General features: G+C 36.5%; 1 protein-coding gene across 15 annotated transcripts in view; it reads right to left on the reverse strand.

The window, feature by feature from the left end:
- Positions 1–21,968, reverse strand: part of GPHN (gephyrin) — a 667,615-nt gene that overhangs the window by 393,866 nt on the left and 251,781 nt on the right. The gene's annotated exons all lie outside the window — the stretch shown is intronic.

Here is a 21,968-nt window from a genome sequence, read left to right on the forward strand (position 1 = left end):
AATAATTACAATATATGAAAACTGTCTAAATACACTGAGTGCAAAACAAGTTTCAGGAAAGAAGTAAAAAAAGTTTACAAGAGTCATTTACATTTAAAATTTAATGACAAGGGTGAAATTAGAATGATGAAAATAGATTATCATGAAAGCACCAAGGAAAATAGACTGGTTGTAGCATTAGTATACCAAAAAAGTAGCTTATGAGGCAAGAAATACTATTAGAGATGAAAAACATTCCAGAATGGTAAAAGTGTCAATTCAAATATGCAGATATAAAAATATTGGCAATACCCAGTAAGACAGTATGCCTCTCTCTTTATCTATCTAGCTATTTATTTTATTTATTTATTTTTTTGAGACAGGGTGTTTCACTACAATGCCCAGGCTGGACTCAAACTATTGGCTCAAGTGGTCCTCCTGCCTCAGCCTCCAGAGAAGCTGGGATTATAGCATGTGCTGCTGTACCTGGCAAAAAACATATAAAATAGAAGTTGACTGAATTCAAAGAAAAAATAGACAAATCCACATAAAAAGTGGTTAGATATTTTTGTATACCTCTCTCAGTAATTGAAAAATTGATAAAATAAAAATGTAAAATGTCTGAAAACCACAAGAAATAAGTTTGTCCTAATGTACATATATGCAACAGTAAACCAACCATTGCCAAATGTTATAGACCTCTTCAAGAGCAAATGTTAATAGTTACCAAAGTAGACAATCTACTGGGCCATAAAGGAAGTTTCAGAAATGTTAATGAACTCAAATCACACAAAGAAAAAATATTAAGCACTTCTGTTTTTTTCTACATTAACTGTATCAATTCATAACTAAATAATAGTTAAAGGGAAGCACTTTTTTATAGAAGTATGCAAACTGATAAAGAATTTTAATTATATATTTTATTTTTCTTTCGTTTGTTGTTTCCATGTGTATTTGTCCATTCTCATATTGCTATAAAGAAATACTTGAGACTGGGTCATTTATAGAGGAAACAGGTTTAACTGGCTCACAGTTCTGCATGCTGTACAGGAAACATGATCATGGCATCTGCTGAGCTTCTGGGGAGGCCTCAGGAAACTTACATTATGGCAGAACGCACATCTTACATGGCCAGAGCAGCAGCATGAGAGAGCAAGTGGGAAGGGGCTACACACTTTTAGACGACCAGATCTCTCAAGAACTCACTCAATATCACAAGAACAGCACCAAGGGGATGGTACTAAACCATTCATGAGAAGCTGCCCTCATAATTCAATCACCTCCTAGCAGGCCCCACCTCCAACACTGAACATGAGATTTGGGTGTGGACACAGATCCAGACTATATCAGCATAATATATATTTTTCTATCCTTTTAATTTCAATCCATATGTATCTTTGAATACACAATATATCTACTGCAGAAAGCACACAGATGGGTCTTTAAAAATACTTGTTATTCAGTCTGACAATGTATGTCTTATGATTGAATTGTTAAATCCATTCACATTTAATGATATTAGTGATATACTTGGATTTACATTTGCCATTTTTCTGTTTTCTATATGTCTCTTATTGGTTCCTTTATTCCCTTTTAATGTTTTCTTTTACATGAAGTGAATATTTTCTAGTGTAATATTTTAATTCCCTTTTTTAACCGCACTTTTGGAGCTATATTCTTAATCGTTGCTCTAGGGTTTTACCATGAATATCTTATCAGAACTTAATTCCATGAAATATAGAAATGTTACTCCTAAATAGTTCTATTCTCTCTTCTCTCTTTTTGTGCCATTACTACACATACTACATATGCGTGTGTATACTTATCTACAAGTATACACAATCACACACAGATATCTATATATGTATACGCACATATATGTATACAGACATATGCACACACTCAAAACCCAACAAAAGATTGCTATAATTATTACTTTATATAATTTATGTCTATTAAAGAAACTGAAAGGAAAGGACAAGAATATATTTATATGGCTTATGATATTAACCATCTTATTTACCATTTCTTGTTTTATTATTTTGTTCCTGTGGATTTGACATATCATCTGGTGTTATGTACTTACTCCAATTCAGCTTTGCTTCTACCCATCTTCTTTGTGCTTTCCCTGTCAAATATATTACATGTCTATATGTTATAGGTTCAACCAATTATACATGTATTGTTTTTTAAAATTGTTTTTTAAATTAACTGGGAGAAAAAGGACAAGAAATATGCACTTATACTGTCTTCTATAATTGTACAATTAGCTTTACTGTTGGGAACAGGCCCCCCAAAATCTGGCCATAAACTAGCCCCAAAACTGGCCATAAACAAAATCACTGCAGCACTGTGACATGTTCATGATGGCCGTAACGCCCACACTGGAAGGTTGTGGGTTTACGGGAATGAGTGCAAGGAACACCTGGCCTGCCCAGGGCGGAAAACTGCTTAAAGGCATTCTTAAACCACAAACAATAACATGAGCGATCTGTGCCTTAAGGGCATGTTCCTGCTGCAGATAACTAGCCAGACTCACCCCTTTATTTTGGCCCATCCCTTCATTTCCCATAAGGGATACTTTTAGTTAATCGAGTATCTATAGAAACAATGCTAATGACTGGCTTGCTGTTAATAAATACGTTAAGTAAATCTCTGTTTGGGCTCTCAGCTCTGAAGGCTGAGACCCCTGATTTCCCACTTCACATCTCTATATTTCTGTGTGTCTTTAATTCCTCGAGCACCACTGGGTTAGGGTCTCCCCGACTGAGCTGGTCTTTGCACTTTGCTAGTGCTCCTTGTTTTTGTGTGTATGCATTTGACTCACTATCTCTGGTCAACCGCTTTTAAAAATTTTCTTTAATTTTATTTTTTGCATGGTGAGTCTGCTGACAACAAACTCTTTTTTTTTTATTTGGAAATGTCTTTATTTCATCTTCATTTTTTAAAAATAATATTCCTTGGTTGACTGACAGTTTTTTTTTTTTTTTTTTTCTGTGCAGTGGTGTGATCACAGCTCACTGCAGTTTCTGCTTCCTGGGCTTAAGTGATCCTCCCACCTCAGCCTCTTGAGTAGCTAGAACTACAGTTGTGCACTAACATGCCTAGCTAATTTATATTATTTTATTTATTTTTTGTAGAGATGGGGCCTCATTTTCTTGCCCAGGCTGGTCTTGAACTCCTGGTCTCAAGTGATCCTCCTGCCAGAGGTGTTTGAACCTGAGTGACTCCATCTTAAATAAGATCTAGGTAAAACAAGGCTGAGACGTACAGGGCTGCATTCCCAGGAGTTATGACATTCTTACTGATAGAGTTTAGCTATGTCCCTACTCAAATCTCACCTTGAATTATAATAATTCCCATGTGTCATGGGCAGGGCCAGGTGGAGATAATTGAATCATGGGGGTAATTTCCCCCATACTGTTCTCACGGTAATGAATAAATCTCATGAGACATGATGGTTTTATAAGTAAGAGTTCCCTTGCACAAGCTTTCTTGCCTGTCACCATGTAAGATGTGACTTTCCTCTTCCTTCTCCTTCCACCATGACTGTAAGCCCTCCCCAGCCACGTGGAACTGTGAGTCAATTAAACCTCTTTCCTTTTCACATTACCCAGTCTCTGGTATGTCTTTATTAGGAGCATGAGAATGGACTAATACACTTACTCACAGGATGAGCTAGGGGGTCAGCACAAGATACAGGTCATAAAGACCTTGCTGATAAAACAGACTGTGGTAAAGAAGCCAGCCAAAATCCACTAAACCAAGATGGCAATGACAGTGACCTCTAGTTGGCCTTACCACTTGTTATACACTAATTATAATGCATTAGCATGCTAAAAGACACTCCCACCAATGCCATGACAGTTTACAAATGCCATGGCAAGTCAGAAATTACCCTATATGGTCTAAAAAAATGAGGAACTCTCAGTTCCAGGAATTGCCTCCCCATTTCTTGGAAAACTCATGAATAATGTACCTCTTGTTTAGCATATAATCAAGAAATAACCATAAAAGTGGCCAACCAGCAGCTCATGCTGCTGCTCTGCCAATGGGGTAGCCATTCTGTTTATTTATTTATCTAATAAACTTGCTCTCAGTTTATGGATTTGTCTTGAATTCTTTCTTGTGTGAGATTCAACAACCCTCTCTTGGGGGCTGGATCGGGACCCTATTCAGGCAGCATCTCCCTGATAACCCCCAAAGGGACAATACTGAGGAAACCCCAACCCAAAGGAAATAGACTGCAGCACTGATTGGCCAACTTTCAGTAAGTGGTGGGGTACCCAGGTAAAGGATGGGATTGGGTTTGAGTCCCAACTTGGGAGAGTTAGAGGCCCCTCTTGATAAAAGGCAAGGATGCTTGACTGAACTTGGGTTCAAGGCCCAACATAGGAAGGTTAGAGTTCTTCCTAAGACTGAGGGGGTTAGAGGCCCTCTTGGTAAAGTTCATTTGGCTAAAAATGTATTTGGCATTAAAGAATTTTAATTATTATTCTCTTTGGATTAATCTGCCTTGCAATCTTTGCTGATGGCTGTTGGTGACAGAATTAGGCATGTACAAAATTATGGCACATGGGAAGCTTTTTTCTCCCCAAAGGGGGAAACTTGAGAGCTGATGGGTCTGGTGGAAAAAAAACCCTTCGTTACTGACAAGTGGCTGCCTGAACTTTTCATTCAGTGTCACTGCAATGGGTGGGACTTTCTCTGGCTTCCCTGAGCTCCTGAGTTCCCTGACCCTCCCCGCGCTGCCACAGGCAGTGCAAACCCTTTCTCCCCTTTCCCTTTCCTATCTTTTCTGTTACACAGGGCAACCATCTTGCCCAGAGACCACATGCTGAAAAATGTCCTTGGGAGCTTGACCTTGCAATCATGTGGCAGTACCTTCTCTTGGTCTCTACCTTCTAGGAAATAGGAATTTTGGGGTTCATGTCCTAGTTAGCTCTAAAAATTATCTTGAGCAGTTAAAAGCCATATCAAACTCAAAATTTACTGCTCTAGGCTTTTTCTGGGAAGGGCAATGGAAATTGCCCAATGCTGTAGCTTAGCAGTTAAAGCTTTGTCTTTTCCCAATAGTGGCCCTGGATTCAGGTTCGATTTTCAGCCTAGGTAATGAGTACTTCCTGGCTGATCTTTGGGTAACCTTTGCCATTTGTTGATTCGCCTCTCCTCCATGAACTGTCTTAAACTTTCCTTTCTCTGAGCACCTGGGAGGTTACATTTAGTAAAGTTCAAAAGCCAGAAATATTGGCAGTTTGGCGTGACTAAAGCTGGGTAATAAGAGATTTTTAAAAGACTTTTTTAAAAGAGTGCTATGGTTAAAAGCTTAATTAAAAGTAAATATTCAAGCTTTAACAGCCTAGGGAAAAACAGAGAAGGTGCCACAGACCCCATTTTGGGAAAAACCTCTGTTTTCCTCATGAAACCCCAGGAATTGAAAGTAGCCAGATCTCTCTCAAAATCTAAGGTTCTGTTTTGTCTTGCATTACGTTATTTTATGTTTTTTATTTTTCGGGATACCAGAAATTACTTCACATTATGAGAGAACTTTGGTGTGTAACAACTGGGTAGGAAATATACTTTTGGGGATAGCTAATGTCAGTTATGGAAAGATACTCAGCTCTCTGCACATCTGGATTACAGAAGCATGCTCCTGACTACCTGGATGGTATGACGATGTCCCCACCCCCAACTAAGAGAGAAGATTCCCATGGAGATGGGCTAATCACAGAATGGGCTGATTGGCTTCAGACTGCTTTGCAATGAAATGCACAGTAAAATCATCACACTGTTTTGTTCCATAGCATTTCCCTTTTGGGGATCCAGGATTCAGTATAAAAATGAGACCCTTAATTCTGGGGACCTGTTTCTGCCTTCCAGCTGAGCCTGGTTATTAGGCCATAGAAACTGCATGCTTTCCTGGCCCTGTTCCTCCAAAGGATCAACCCTAAAGCCAGTAATTGAATTAAGAAACTGGCAAGTGAAAAACCTTATAACTACTGGATCTTATGTCTGTGTGTGTATTTATATGTGTTGTGTGTATGATGTTTACATATGAAAGAGCTCTAATTAATTGGCTTAAAAATAAAAATTGCTGAGTTAACATTGTAACACATAATTGAAAGTACTGAAGAAACAGTTTTACATGCAAAGTGTGTAAGGAAAGTAACATGTACTTTTGGTAAAAGATTATAAGAAGGCATGGAAATGTGGAATTTTTTGGCTAGATTAAATATTAAAGGATTGTTTTAAGTTAGGATAAAGATGAAGGTTTGAACAAATTGTGGAAGGTTTGTGAAAAATTAATTGTAAAAGAGATTCTGTGTATGAACATACTGGATAGTTAAAGGAATATTATTCAGTTTTTCCATAAATTGAACATTGGAATAAAAGCACAATAGGGTTTATCTCAGAACACTGATCTGCTCTTTAACAGAAATTGTGGGTTATAAAAGATTTAGAAAAATCTTACCTTACGGTCAAACTGATTAAAACTGGATAGGTTTTATTAAGAAGTGGGTTTATTTGGGAGGCCGAGGTGGGTGGATCACCTGAGGTCAGGAGTTTCAGACCAGCCTACTGGCGAAACCTCATCTTTACTAAAACATGGTGAAACCCCATCTCTACTAAAACTACAAAAAATTAGCCAGGCCTGGTGGCGGGCGCCTGTAATTCCAGCTACTTGGGAGGCTGAGGTAGGAGAATCATTTGAACCCAGGGGGTGGAGGTTGCAGTGAGCTGACATTGTACCATTCACTCCAGCCTGGGCAAAAGGGCGAAACTCCTTCTCAAAAAATACATAAATAAAAACAAACAAACAAAAAGGAGTGGGTTTAACACTAATAGCACATGAATGCAAAGATGAAATGTTTATTTGGTATAAAAATCATACAGGATGCAATGTCAAATGTGAAATGATGTTAGCTTTCTTTTAGCTGTATTTGTATAAATACGTTACTGGTATGTGTTCCAAAATAATGGGAAACTCCTACAATTCTGATATGATTTAGAGTATGTTATCATTAATAATTATAAATATTACATAAAATCATCATATGTCATTGTGTATTTTAGGGCAATCACAGTCAAAAACATGATTTGTCAATATTTTGTCATTCATAGATTAACTGTTGTCTTGTTTTGATCCTCTTCAAAAGGTGGCTTATAATCAGCTATAGGACTCTGACAGGTGCTCTTGATTGCAGGTTTCTGATAAGTTTGGAGATTGTGACATTAGAGTAGAGGAAAAAACATTCAGTACTCACAGAGAGCTGAAATGTTTGTGAATGTCAAGCACGGCAGGAGCTGACTGAATTGACTAAACTAATAGAAGACTGAGGTAATCTTTTTTGACTTTTCTTAAAACATTGCTGATCCTTTGTTTTGTTTTTCAGTCAAGGAAACATTTCTTTTGAGCTACTGACAGCTGTTAACAATTGAGTAAAGTATACTGCTATGAACAAAATTTGGAGCATGTTTGTTTGTCTCTACCCAATTTCTCCAGAAATTTGAAACTATTTGTGAATATTTTTCATTTATGGCAATATAGCTATTTGCATAAGTGCAAGAAGAATCTGTTTTTATTTGTAACAGGACACAATTGGAGAAACTGGTTAATTTACCAAAGCTTTGACTGGAATGGCATGCTTTCTTGTAAGGAATCAAATGACATACAGAGCCAATAAAAACCCCCTGGGAAAACTGGCCTTATAATTTGTTTGCACAGTCCCTGTACAGAGTTCCTGACCTGTGGTAATTAAAGAATGTCACTTTCTGACAGGCCCAGGAATTCCGAGTTATCTTGGGACCTCAAGAGGAGAGGACCTTACCCAACTCATTGGTATCTGAGGGTAGAAACCCATTGCTGGGCTCAGCTTTAAGAAAGTCTTGTCTGAGATTCTTTATGAAACAGAGTTCCATCAAAGCCAATTTTAAAGCCTATGTGAAAAATAATTATTCTTGCTGCACTTTATACAAATAATTAGGCCAAGTGATAATAAAGTAGATCATTTTCACCATGATTTGTCTTTAGTAAAAATATGAGACTGGAAAGAAAAAAATTATGTTTCAAGAACTATGGGACATCTGTTATTAAATTCTAGTCTCATTAGTAGTTTTTGAGTTTTTTCCTGCAATTTAGACTAACCCTGTTTATTCCTGTGAACCAATCAGTGATCTCTGGTTGTAGCTCAGAAGAAACAAGAGTAATGGGTAATGTGAAAATCTAAAACAGTATCCTAATTCTGGGCATGTATTGGAATCAACCACTAACCAGAATATCAGCTTGGTTCCAACAATTGCCCAGTTCATGGAAAGCCTTCTTATTTAGATTACTTGGGGTAATTTTGCTTATTTAGCTTAACTCTTGTGGAATATATTGCTGTTGTACTCTATATGTGTAGGAACGCAAAATAAGCTTACTTAATGTTCTCTTAAACTGAACACTTATTAATTTTCCAGATATCACCTTTTGTTGGCCCTTGACATACTGATGGTTTCTGATGTCACTCCTCGTTACCCTGAATACAAGAGACACTAATAATCAGGCAAGAATATCATTCCCACTATTCAGCCTAAAGAAGTTTGTCCCTCTACAACCTTTAAAAGGATTAAGGGTTGTCTTATAAAAGGGAGGGGGGAAATATGTCACAGGCATTTGAACCAGAGCGACTCCATCTTGAATAGGAAAGGTAAAATAAGGCCAAGACCTACTGGGCTGCATTCCCAGGAGTTTAGGCACTCTTATAGGATGAGCTAGGAGGTTGGCAGAAGATACACTGTGCATGTACTTCTATTTCATGTACTTACTATTCTCTGCATGTCTCATAATTTTAGTTGAAAACTAGATCTGTTATGTAACATACGATAGCAACTCTGGATGCTGATTCCCCTCCTCTTCACCAGGGCTTTTTTGTTGTTGTTTGCTTATTTGTTTACTGAATTGGTGATGCTATTTTAGTTAAGTCTGTTTGTACCCACTGTGAAGCTTCTGATATAATTTCTCAAAGTGCTCAGTCTAGGCACTCACACAGTCACTTAGGGATGACTGTCTGTTTTAGTAGGGCTCTCTTTATCTTTTTCTTTCCTTGATCTCTCTTGTTAAGCTGTTAAGCTATCTGCCTTTTTTTTTTTTTCTACCACACTGGTTTGCTAGACTCCACTACTTTTTGGCTGACTGCACTATTATTTTAAACAACGCCCTGGGACATAAACTGCTCTACAGTCGAATCCAATTTAACTCAAGAGAGATAGTTTTTGAGTTCAAATTTTGAGGTTTGTTCTGACCCCAAGAGGACTCTTTTTAGTCAACTCTTTCTCCGACTCTTTCTGGTCAACTAGCTATTTTAGCCTCTTGTTTATAGACTGGTTATGCACCTCCTCGGAATTGCTCACCTACCATCAAAATCTCCATTGTCTTAGACGGTGTCCTTAGCCTTGAACTCCCCAACATTCTCTTTCAAATAAGGTCAGTTCCTTTGGGAAGGTAATTGGAACAAACTGTTCTTATGAACTGCCTCTCTTTCTGAACAAAATCTCTGGGCCGCTGTTCAAAGTGCTGTGTAGGTATGATAGACTATGGTCTTCTACACTCAACTCTCCTGTTGTGGATGTTCTGTTCTATGAGAAAACTGAATTAAGGGTGACTGGGGCTCCAGTATTCTAATACTGTTGCATCTGGGCTATAGCTTCCATCCTATGGAGAAGGGGTGCTGAGTAGAGCAAGGAAATCCTGACCTTTTGGCTCCACCCATAAGAAATTTAGCCACTGCAAATCAGAACAGAAGTGACAAGAAATGACAAAGGCCTGTTCACCTTAGCAGACATATCATATCCCTTACTCTGGTGCTTAGGGGAGAGAAAGCCTCATACTCTAGGTCACACCGGCCCTGTGAAGCTTCCATCAAGCTGCATATGAAGAAGGAATGGATCAGGTTGTGGTTCAAGTGCCACAGACTCCGTTTTACCTGATGTTTAGTGGATTTACTTTAATACATTTTTTTTCTCATTTGCTGTGGGCCCTTGGAACAATATCCAGATACTTTAAATAGATATTTCTTTATAATTTTCATCAGTAATGTTGTTACATTGGAGAATGGGTTCCTAGAGTTCCTCATGCACAATTTGTAGGAGTGGATCCAGTGATAACTTAATTTTTAAAAGTATCTTATATTTCAATTAAGTTAAAAATATATAGAGAATTTAAAAAGTAAAAATGTATAGAACAACAGAGAAAACATTTGTGGTAAAATAAAAATATATAAAGAAAATGTCCCATTTAATAGAACAAAACAAAAATAGGATGACTAAAAATAATTTTAAAAGAAAGCTGGACATGGTGGCTCATGCCTGTAATCCCAGCACTTTGGGAGGGCAAGGCAGAAGACTGCTTGAGTGCAGGAGTTTGAGACCAACCTGGGCAATATAGTGAGACTCTCTGTCTATAAAAAACAAATAACTTTTTATTTTGGTATAATTATGGATTCTCATGTAGATAGAAAAGCCCTTCAGCAACTTTTCTCCAAATGTAACAATCGCAGTACAATATCACAAACAAGAAGGAGTATAATGCAATCCACCAATGGTATTTAGATTACACCAATATTACGTTTATTCATTTGTGTGTATTTACTTCTATGCAATTTTATTATGTACATATGTAGATATGTGTGACCAACACCATAGTAAGACACAGAACAATTCCATCATACATATCCCTTGTGCAACACTTTCATATGCATAACAACCTTTCTTCCTATTTCTCCTCCCTAAACCTCTGACACCAATATTTTCCATGTGCAGAATTTTAGCATTTCAAAAACATTAGATATAAATGCAGTAATACAATATACAACTTTTGTTTTGTTTTGTTTTGTTTTGAGAAACAGTCTTACTCTGTCACCCAGGCTGGAGTGCAGTAGTGCAGTTCCGGCTCACTGCAACCTCCGCCTTCCAGGTTCAAGCGATTCTGCTGCCTAGCTTCCCGAGTAGCTGAGACTACAGGGGTGTACCACCATGCCCAGATAATTTTTGTATTTTTAGTAGAGACAAAGTTTCACTATGCTGGCCAGGCTGGTCTCAAACTCCTGACATCAAGTGATCTGCCCACCTTGTCCTCTCGAATTGTTGGGATTACAGGCGTGAGCCACCACGCCCAGCCTACAACCTTTTGAGATAGGCTTTTTCATCTAGCATGTCTTTGAGATCCAACAATATTTCATTCTTCTTCCTTTTGATCACACAATAGTATTCCACAGTATGGATGTAATGAGAGTCTGTTTAATCATTCACCCACTAAAAGACATTTTGGTATTAATAGTTTCTTGGTTTTGCTTACCTATCACCAAAATCTCCAGTGTGTTAGAGGGTGCCCTCAGGCTTGAACTCCTCCACATTCTATTTCAAATAAGGTCAATTCCTTTGGGAAGATCATTGGAACAAACCAATGGCTAATGATCATTGGAACACACCAATGGCTAATGATATTGAATAACTTTTCACGTTCTTATTTGCTATCTGTATATCCTCTTCAATGAAATGTCTCTTCATGTCTTTTGCCCATATTCTAACTAATTATATTGGTACTGCTGAGTTTGAGAGTTCTTTATAAATCATAGTTAGAAGCCCTTTGTTGGATATGCAGTTTACAAATAATTTCTCCCAGTATGTAGTTTTTGTTTTCTTTTCTTTTCTTTTTTTTTTGAGATAGAGTCTCGTTCTGTTGCCCAGACTGGAGTGCAGTGGCGCCATTTTGGCTCACCACAACCTCCACCATCCGGGTTCAAGCGATTCTCCGGCCTCAGCCTCCAGAGTAGCTGGGATTACAGGTGCCCACCACCATGCCTGGGTAGTTTTTGTATTTTTAGTAGAGAAAAGGTTTCACCATGTTGGCCAGGTTGGTCTCGAAATCCTGACCTCAGGTAATCCACTTGCCTCGGCCTTCCAAAGTGCTGGGATTACAGGACTGTGCCACTGCATCTGGCCTGCAGTTTTTGTTTTCATTCTTTCACAGAACAAAATTTTTATATGTTGATGAGCTCCAGTTTGTGAAATTTACATTGTATGAACCGTGCTTTTTGTGTTGAGTCTAAGGCCTCTTCATCTAGCCCCAGGTCATAAAGATTTTTGCTTTTTTTTTCTTCTGACAATTTTACAGTTTTTTATATAGATATATATTTTTATTATACTTTTTCTATTAAAGTCTACTAGGTATTTTGAATTAATTTTGTAATAAAGCATGAGGCATAGATTGAGATACTTCTTCTTTTCTTGCCTGTTGATTTCCAATTGTTCCAGCACCATTTGTTGAAGTCTATTCTCCACTGAACTGCTTTTGCTTCTTTATTAAAAACCAATTGAATATATTTGTATAAGCCTATTATAGGTTCTCTATTCTGTTTCATTGATTTATGTTTCTATTTCTCTGCCAATACTACACTATCTTGAATACTGTAGATACAGAATGAAACTTTCATTGGGTAGAGTTATTCTTTCCACTTTGTTCTTTTTAAAAATTGTCTTAGCTGTTCTAGGTTTTGTGTTTTTCCATATAATTTTAGAATAAATATATATAATTTTATAGCCACAAAACACTTGCCAGAATTTTGATAGGTATAGCATTAAATTTATGGTTCAATTAGGGGAGAACTGACATCATTACTATGCTGAAGTTTTCAGTATTTGAACACAATGTGTCTTTATTCAAGTGTCCTTTTATTTCTTTGTTGTTTGGCCGTTTTTGCATAAAGATAACGTGTGCTTGTAAGTTTGTATCTAAATATTTTATTTTCTTTTGAACAACTGTAAATGGTGTTATTTTAAATTTCAGTTTCCAAATGTTTGTTTATAGTATATAGAAATCCAATTGATTTTTTTCCTTTATGTGTTTATCTTATATGCCACAAAGCAGCTAAAATGACTTATTCTTATAGTCATTTTTTCCTATGCAGATAATCAAGTGGTCTGCAAACAGGGAGAGTTTTATTTCTTACTTTCTAATCTATGTGGTTTTAGCACATATTCTTGCCTTATTGTGCTACCTAGCATTTCTAGTACTATGTTGAATAAAAGTAGTCAGAGAAGATATTATTGCTTTGTTTCCAATTTTTGAAGGAAAACATTCTTTCATCATTAAGTATGCTGTTAGCTATAGGTTTTCTCTAGATGCTCTTAATCAAGTTAACGTCCCATCTAGTCCTAGTTTGCTGAGAGTTCTTATTATGAATGGGTTTTGAAGTTTGTCAGATGCTATTTTTGCATCAATTGATATGATCATTTGATTTTTCATCTTTAGCTCGTTGACATGGTAGATTAGATTTATTGTTTTTCTACTACTGAAGTAGTTTTCTGCATATTTCAAACAAATGTCAAATGGTCATAGCACTTAATTCTTTTTATACATTGCTGGATTTAATTGATAATACTTTATTGAGGATTTTAGTTCGTAAGAGATACTGGTTTTCCATTTTCTTTGCACTGTCTTTCTCTGTTTTTGGTATCAACATTATACTGGACTCATGAAAAGTATTTCCTCATTTTTATTTTTTTGGAGGAGATTGAGTAAAATTGATGATAATTCTTTTTTAAATATTTGGTAGAATTCTCCAGTGAAACCAAAAAGAAAGTCCTGAGGCTTTCTTTTTCAGGAACTTTTTCATTATGAATTTATTTAATGGCTTTTATACCATGTAGATTGTCTATTTCATCTTGGTTAGTTTTAGAAGTTTGTGATTTTCAAGGAATTGGTCCATTTCTGCTAACCTGTACAATTTATGACTATGAAGTTTTTAATAGTATTACCTAATTATCCTTTTAAAGAATAGAAGATCTGTAGTAATACTCCTCGTTTTATTCATGACATTGGTGATTGTGCCCTTTCTCCTTTATCTTTGCAATTTAGCAAGAGGCTTACCAATTTCTTTGAGCTTTATAAAGAAGCAGATTTTATTTCACTGATTATTGTTTTCCTGTTTTCAAATTTATTTATTTCAATACTTAATTCATTGTTTTCTTTCTTTTGATTGCTCTGAATATATTTTCCTCTTCTTCTAGTTTCGGGAGGAAAAAGATTACTGATTTGAGAACTTTCCTCTTCTCTTAATGTCTGCATTGCATATAATTTTTCCTCTCAGCCCTGCTTTCACTGCTTTCCAGTGTTATATTTTCACTTTTCATTTGGTTGTGCAAATTTTTAAAATTTCATTTGAGACGTCTTATTTGATTATTTACTAGAGTATCTTTTAATTTCCTCTAGCATCTATTAGAGCTTTTCCTGATTTTTTTTTTGTTGTTGGTTTGGTTCCATTATGATCAGAGGACATACTCTGCATAATTTCAATTTTTAAGTACTGTTTTGGTTTGTTTTATGACTCAGGATATGGTTTTCCAAGGTAAATGTTTCATGTGTGCTTGAAAAAAAAAAGCGTGTTGTTTAATTTTTGGTGGAGCATTCTGTATATTTCAATTTTTGGTACACATACTTTTAAGATCGCTGTTTTCCTGGTGGATTGAGCCTTTCACATTATGGGATGACCTCTCTGTCTCCAGAATTTTTCTTCTTCTGAAGTCTACTCGGTCTGATATTAATATAGCCACTAATGCTTTTTAAATTTTATTTATTTATTTTTGAAATGGAGTCTCACTCTGTCACCTAGGCTGGAGTACACTGGTGTGATCTTGGCTCACCGCAACCTCCACCTCCCAGGTTCAAGCTATTCTCCTGCCTCAGCCTCCTGAGTAGTGGGGACTACAGGCATGTGCCACCATGCCTGGCTATTTCTGTACTTTTAGTAGAGACAGGTTTCACCGTGTTGGCCAGGCTGGTCTACAACTCCTGACCTCAGCTGATCCACCTGCTTCGACCTTCCCAAAGGCTGGGATTACAGGTGTAAGCCACTGTCCCTAGCCCACTCCTTTTTTTTTTTTTAAATTTATTTTCACACATACATCTTTCGCTATCCTTCTGTATCCTACTGCTTACTACCTACTTATGTCATTGTTTTTGAAATTAGTTTCTTTAGAATGGCATTTTTGGATCATTTTTTAAAAATCCATTCTATCAAAATCTGTCTTTTAATTGGCATATTTAGGTTATTTATATTTGAGGTAAGTATTAAGACCACAGGCCTTAAGTCTGCCATTTTATTATCTATTTTCTGTTTTTGTCCTGTTTCTTTTTCCTGTTTTTATATGCTTGCTTACTGTGAATTACTTAAACACTTTTTAGAATTCTATCTTTATTCATAGCGTTTTGAGTATATTGCTTTGTATACTTTTCTTAGTGGTTGTTCTCAGTATTACAATAGACAGATATAACTTACCACAATCTACCAGTATTGACATTTTATCATTCCAAGTGAAATATAGAAATCTTACCTCCATTTAGGGAACTTTATCCTTCCACATTTTAAATATGATTGTGTTAAGTATGTACATATATAGAGTACCATATTATACAGTATAATTGTGATTTTAAAAATTATAAGAAAATACAGTCATTGTATTGACCCATTCTGCTGTTCTCTCCTTTCTGAAATTTCAGGCCTTTTTCTATTACTTCCTTTCTCTTTAAAGAATTTATTTAGCCACTCTTTCAGAGTGGTTTTCTAGTGACAGATTCTTTCAGTTTTCTTGTTTGAGTATGTCCTTACTCATTCTTGAAGAATAACTTCATTGAGTACGGCACTTGTAGTTGACAGTTCTTTTCTCCCAGCACTTGAAAAATGTGCCACTTCCGTCTGTTGCCCCCTGTAAGTTTTCTATTGGTGATGGTATTTCTCAGTTCTATACTTTTTATTTGGTTCCTTTTATAATTTTTATTTATTTGGCAAGATTTTCTATTTTTTCATTTTTAGAGAGAATTAATAGTTGCTTGTTGAGGCACTTTTATAATAGGTGCTTTAAAATCTTTGTCAGATAATTTCAACACCTGAATCTTCTTTGTGTTGGTGTTTGTAGACTGTTTTTTTCTCACTCATGCTGTGATTTTCCTTGTTCTTGGTATGATGACTGATATTTTTATTGTCACCTAGGACATTTGGTGTTTTATATGAGACTATTTAATCTTTTTTAGCAGATGTCCCCCATGTTGCAATGTAACATGAGGGCCTTATGGACATGTACGTTCAGCTTCTGCAAGGTCTCACTGACACTACTCCGGCAAAAGTGAAGCACTGATTCACACTGCTTAATTTAAGACTGTAAGGTAGAAGTTCAGCTCCCCTCTTGGCTCTGCTGAGACCTTTCTGGTGAAAGTTGACATTACCTTGCTCCACTGTTGATACCAAGTAGGGGCACATGCTAATACCAAGGGTCAGGGAGAGTAGATGGTTGACTCATATTGTGAGCAGAAGTACCAATAGCCTCACCTTGCTTAGTCTTGTTGATACAGCTGGGGGTAGAGGTTCGCCTCTCTGCCAGGCCTCACTTACGTGGGAAAGGAAAGGTGAAACAGTGGTGGCTAGCTCTACTTTGTGCTGCCTTGTTAAGTCTCACTGCTACTGAATGGGGATGGAGCCTCAGCTCATCACTGGACTCCACTGACACTAACCTGCTGGGAAAATTGGAGCACAGCTTGTTTCCACTGGGCTGGTGACAGATCAACTTCTGCTTGGTTTCAACTTTAATATCATAGCCAGGAAATCAGAGTGACATCTGCTCTGCCAGGTGAAAGATGTAAGAAGAGCTCCCTACTCAGCCTACTGCCACCACCAGGTGAGGGATTCAGAACTATGCCACTTACTTCTGTGGGATGGCAGGGGGTGATGTGGAGTATCAGCTGCCTGCTTGACTCAACTGAAACTATAAGGGAACTGAATAGTTTTTCCATTGGTGCTTAGCTGTAGTAGGGCAAATAATTGCTGAAAAACCATTCTTGCCTCTTAGGTGACCCTTGTCCTGGTCTGTTGGCTAGACAAACAGGTTTTTGTAGGGGTATTTTTTGTTTATGCCACCGTTGGTGGTTCCAGGTTGAAGGCTTTCTTCAGTATCCTGTCCAGAATATACAGGAGAGAATAAGGAAACCCAAGTAACTCACTGCCATGTCAATTCTCAATTCCTGAGGTTCCCAGGTAGCCAGGTAGTCTGCCTTCTTCTTTCCATCTTTCAGAATCTTTCTTTCTTTTTTTGTTTGTTTGTTTGTTTGTTTGTTTGTTTTTGAGATGGAGTCTCGCTCTGTCATCCAGGCTGGAGTGCAGTGGCACCATCTCAGCTCACTGCATCCTCCACCTCCCAGGTTCAAGCTATTCTTCTCCTGCCTCAGCCTCCCAGGTAGCTGGGACTACAGATACATGCCACCACGCATGGCTAATTATTATTATTATTTTTGTATTTTTAGTAGAGACGGGGTTCCACCGTATTAGCCAGGATGGTCTCGATCTCCTGACCTCGTGATCCGCCCGCCTTGGCCTCCCAAAGTGCTGGGATTATAAGCATGAGCCACCGCACCTGGCCCAGAATTTTATTTTATAATGCCTAGGCATTTTTAGTAGTAATAGGAAGGATCTGGAAGGAATGAAGCTACTTCATCTTGGCTGGAAGTCTCCTCAGCAGGAATACTTTTGAAACATGACAGAGATACTATAATGTTATCTGGGGCAATCAATACACGAGCCAATAAAAAAGAAAAACAACACAGGACCTTTCCCACTATGCTAAAAAGCACTATAATCAAAACCATACAGTGCTGAGAAAAGAATAAATAGATTAATGGAACAGAAGTTCAGGAAAAGGCAGACTTATGTATATGTGTGTCCTAAACTGGAAAATTTAGTATATGATACATGAGGCAAAATTCAAACCAGTGGGGCAAAAACAGACTTTTTCATTAAGAATTATCCCTCAGGATTTTTCCCATGGGCTGGAAAAACAAAGACACATTTAAAAAATATTGTACCAATTTAGTCATCTCACATATAAATAAAATCTATATTAATCTATGTTGCAGATAAAGAATATTTAAATATATCTATTTAAAATAAATGCATTCAAGATGGTAGTGCAAACTGGCATAACTACTTTAGAAAAGTGAGATTTCATTCAGGAAAGTTGAAAACACATGTTTCTTAATACCCAGGAATTCCACTCTTCAGTATACACTTCAGAGAAACTTATACATGAGTACCAGGATGCTCTTATAATAATGTTTATAGCATCACTTTTCATAATCTTTCCAAATGGAAACAAGCTAAATATTCAACAGTAGGATGTCTCAGTGATCAGTGGTACAGTGGTGTATTTTACAATTAAGCAAAGACCTTAGTTACAGTCAATAACATGAATGAATCCTAAAAAAAGGGTTGATAAAAAAGCAAGGCACAAAAAAACTGCATACAATATGATTCAATTCATATGAAGTTCAAAGAGAGCAAACATGAATTGTAATGTTTAGGGATGTGTATATAGTTGGTAAAACGGAACAAAAGCAAGGAATTGATAATCATAAAAATCATAATAGTAGGCCAGGCGCGGTGGCTCACGCCTGTAATCCCAGCACTTTGGGAGGCCGAGGCGGGTGGATCACTTGAGGTCAGGAGGTTTGAGACCAGCCTGGCCAACATAGCAAAACCCTGTCTCTACTAAAAATACAAAAATTAGCTGGGTGTGGTGGCACATGCCTGTAGTCCCAGCTACTTGGGAAGCTGAGGCAGGAGAATTGCTTGAACCCGGGAGGCAGAGGTTGCAGTGCGCTGAGATCGTGCCACTGCACTCAAGCCCGGGCGACAGAGACTCTGTATCAAAAAAAAAAAAAAAAGAAAGAAATCAGAATAGTGGTTACATCTAGGGTGAAAAAGGGACTTCTGATTGGGCCAGGAATTTATTCACTCTTTATGTGGCTAAGGGCTAAGAATCCATTCACTGTTTTGAAGTGATTTATTACAATCAATAAATATATGTTTAATTGAAAAAATTTACGAACTAGATAATTTCTGGTGCTAAAAAATTGTGAAAGATTCCCACATCTGCCAAAATGTGATTTATGTTTAATCAGTCGTATTATTTTAATAGCAAAATACATATGCATATTTATTTATACATGGTATATACTATAGGTAGTATACCAAATTCAAACTCAATTGTTCTGTTTAGACAATTTAAGATTACTCAGATATTACCCAACTGAAATGAACATTACATCCGTATGCTTCACATTTCTTTCAGCCAAAACAAAAACGATTATAACTGATTTCAGCTGAAAATGCTAATGTGCCATCAAATATTGGTGAAACGTTTTAGAACAGTTTTTCTTTGAGTACTTTGAAAGCAAGATGAATTCCTCTTTTTTTTTAATGCCTCAGGTCTCAAACTCTCAAGTTATTTTAGATATAATACCAGTAATCGACGGAAAAATTATGTTACATATGATCCATGAATCCTGCTTTTTTTTAAAAGGAATATCCTGAGGAATAACTCTTATAACTCTAAAATAAAAAAAGCACACACAATGAAAAAAAAAACTGATTCTTTCAGGAAAAAAATCACTATTTAAAAATAGGCAACAGTCCTGCTAATTAATTAAACTAATTAAATAATATATTAATACTCTGCCTTTAGGGTAAGTCTTCCTTAAGGCTACATCTTCAGCCCAATTTTAATACCTCATATAACTTTTCCGTGAGATTCCATTCACTGACTAGCATGGCCTCAGTTAACTCTCTTGCATGAAAACAAATCTTAATATCAATTACTAGATTGTATTTCTCTTCTGAGTTCCAGGCTGATTTATTCAATGACTTATTGGATATTTGGTAATCTGAGAGGGACCTCAAACTCAGTAAGTCCAAAACATCCTCTTTCCTATTAATAATATTCTGTCTCCAAAACATCCTTTTAAGTTAACAGCAACACCATCTACTCAATTTCCCAAGCCAGAAATCTGAGTCAATCTTTCCATTTTCCCCTAAACATCCAGTAAGTTATCAAGTATTGCTGATTCTACTTTCTGAAATAATATTTTTCAAATCTTGTTTTCTTCTCTAGCCTCATTGTCACTGCTTGAGTTCAGGTTCTAATCATTTTGTGCCTACATTCCTGTAACCTGGTCTCCTTCCATCTAGGTAGAACCTCTTCTCTGCTGAAATCACTTTTCTCACTCATCATAGTAAGGCTTTAAAAAAAAGTACCAAAATGATTGTTACTTTCTTCCTTAAAAATCACATAAAGGAATCCCATAATTTTCAGGATAAAAACCAAACTTCTTAACATGGGATAAAGGCCTGTTTCCAGCCCTTTATCTTACCAGTCTTTATTTTAAACCCTATAATCTGGTATCCTATTATTTCATGTCTATGCTTCTGTATAAAACTCCAATTTCATGGGGGTTACCTCTTGGAAAGACTTTGCTGATTTACTTTTTCCAAGGTCCAGGTGTCCCTCCTATGTATTTCCATAAAACTCTTGGTTTATCTTCATCAGTTAACACACATTTTAATTGTATTATCAGACAGGGTGGCTTTATAATACATAATTTCAATTCAATATTCTTTACATAAATGTTGCTTATTTATATATATTAATTGCTTAAAGTTTCTAGAGTTCAATTTTTGAGTCATTATAAAATATATTTTAAGAAGTAATATCCTCATGCTTTTCCAACTCTTTAACAACACTTGATGATATTTTTAGAAGTCATTATTGAATGTCAAAAAAAAATCTTTATTCAGTTTCCTCATATGAAAAATGAGAGACCTGGATTAGACCAAAAGTTCCTCCTACCTAAAATATTTTATGAGTTCACACAAAGTTGGAATAAATTTCTTGAAATTTTTTTTGAAGCTAGAATTACCACATTAATTTCTGATGTTGACCATACATTAGAACACTTGACATACTGAAGCTAATAGTGTACCATATAATGGATCAATGGGCTTACTTGATTTAAAAATAATGCAAACAAATTACAAGATTTTTTTTCTTTTAAAAAACGTCCCTTGAGGCTGGGCGCAGTGGCTCATGCCTTAATCCCAGTACTTTGGGAGGCCAAGGCAGGTGGATCACCTGAGGTCAGGGGTTCAAGACCAGCCTGGCCAACTTGAAGAAAACCTGTCTCTACTAAAATAAAATTAAAAAAAAAAAAAAGTAGCTGGGTGTGGTGGCACGTGCCTATAATTCCAAGCTACTCGGGAGGCTGATGCAGGAGAATCACTTGAACCCAGGAGGTTGGAGGTTGCAGTGAGCTAAGATCATGCCACTGCACTGCAGCCTGGGTGACAGAGTGAGACTCTGTCTCAAAAAAACAAAAAAAGCCCCTTGAGTCTTGAGTCATAGAATAATTATTTTGAATTGAATTTGAATTTATTGAAAGATTTGAATTTATTGAACTTGATATTGAAAAGTTTAATCAGATCAAGCTTAATGATTTGTTGAGATCTTTACATGTCATTGTTAACAATTTAACCAGTAATTGTTTATTCTTCATTATTAACATCCAATTATTCAATCTTGCTTTTGAAAAAGAACAATATATTATGTTAGAAGATTAATATTCCATAAGACTTAGTAAAATGTTAGAGACAGAATAATGCCATAATGCTCTAATTTTTAAAAAGTCATTTTTTCATTACTGTAATGTACATTTTTAATTGAAATTGGCATATTGTGTTTTCAAAGGAACCCAGAAAAATATGTACTGAAAGATTGATATTATTTAAAAGTGGTGAAGGCTTACAGGGAAAAGAAATTGCAACAAGATAAAAAGATAATCCATTATGCACACCAATGCTTATACACAGTGTCTTCTTATGTAGATTTTTAATGAACTACACAGGAAAGGGTTCCTTTTTGATTCTCCTAATATTGTAGTCAGAAATTCATTGCAAATGGCAGATAAATCTGATGGTGATTATCTGATACATATAATTTTTTTTTTTTTCTTTGAGACGGAGTCTCGCTCTGTTGCCCAGGCTGGAGTGCAGTGGCGCAATCTTGGCTCACTGCAACCTCCGCCTCCTGGGTTCACGCCATTCTCCTGCCTCAGCCTGCCGAGTAGCTGGGAC

This window comes from Hylobates moloch, unplaced genomic scaffold, assembly GCF_009828535.3.
Source record: "Hylobates moloch isolate HMO894 unplaced genomic scaffold, HMol_V3 SCAFFOLD_16, whole genome shotgun sequence".
NCBI classification, from domain to species: domain Eukaryota; kingdom Metazoa; phylum Chordata; class Mammalia; order Primates; family Hylobatidae; genus Hylobates; species Hylobates moloch.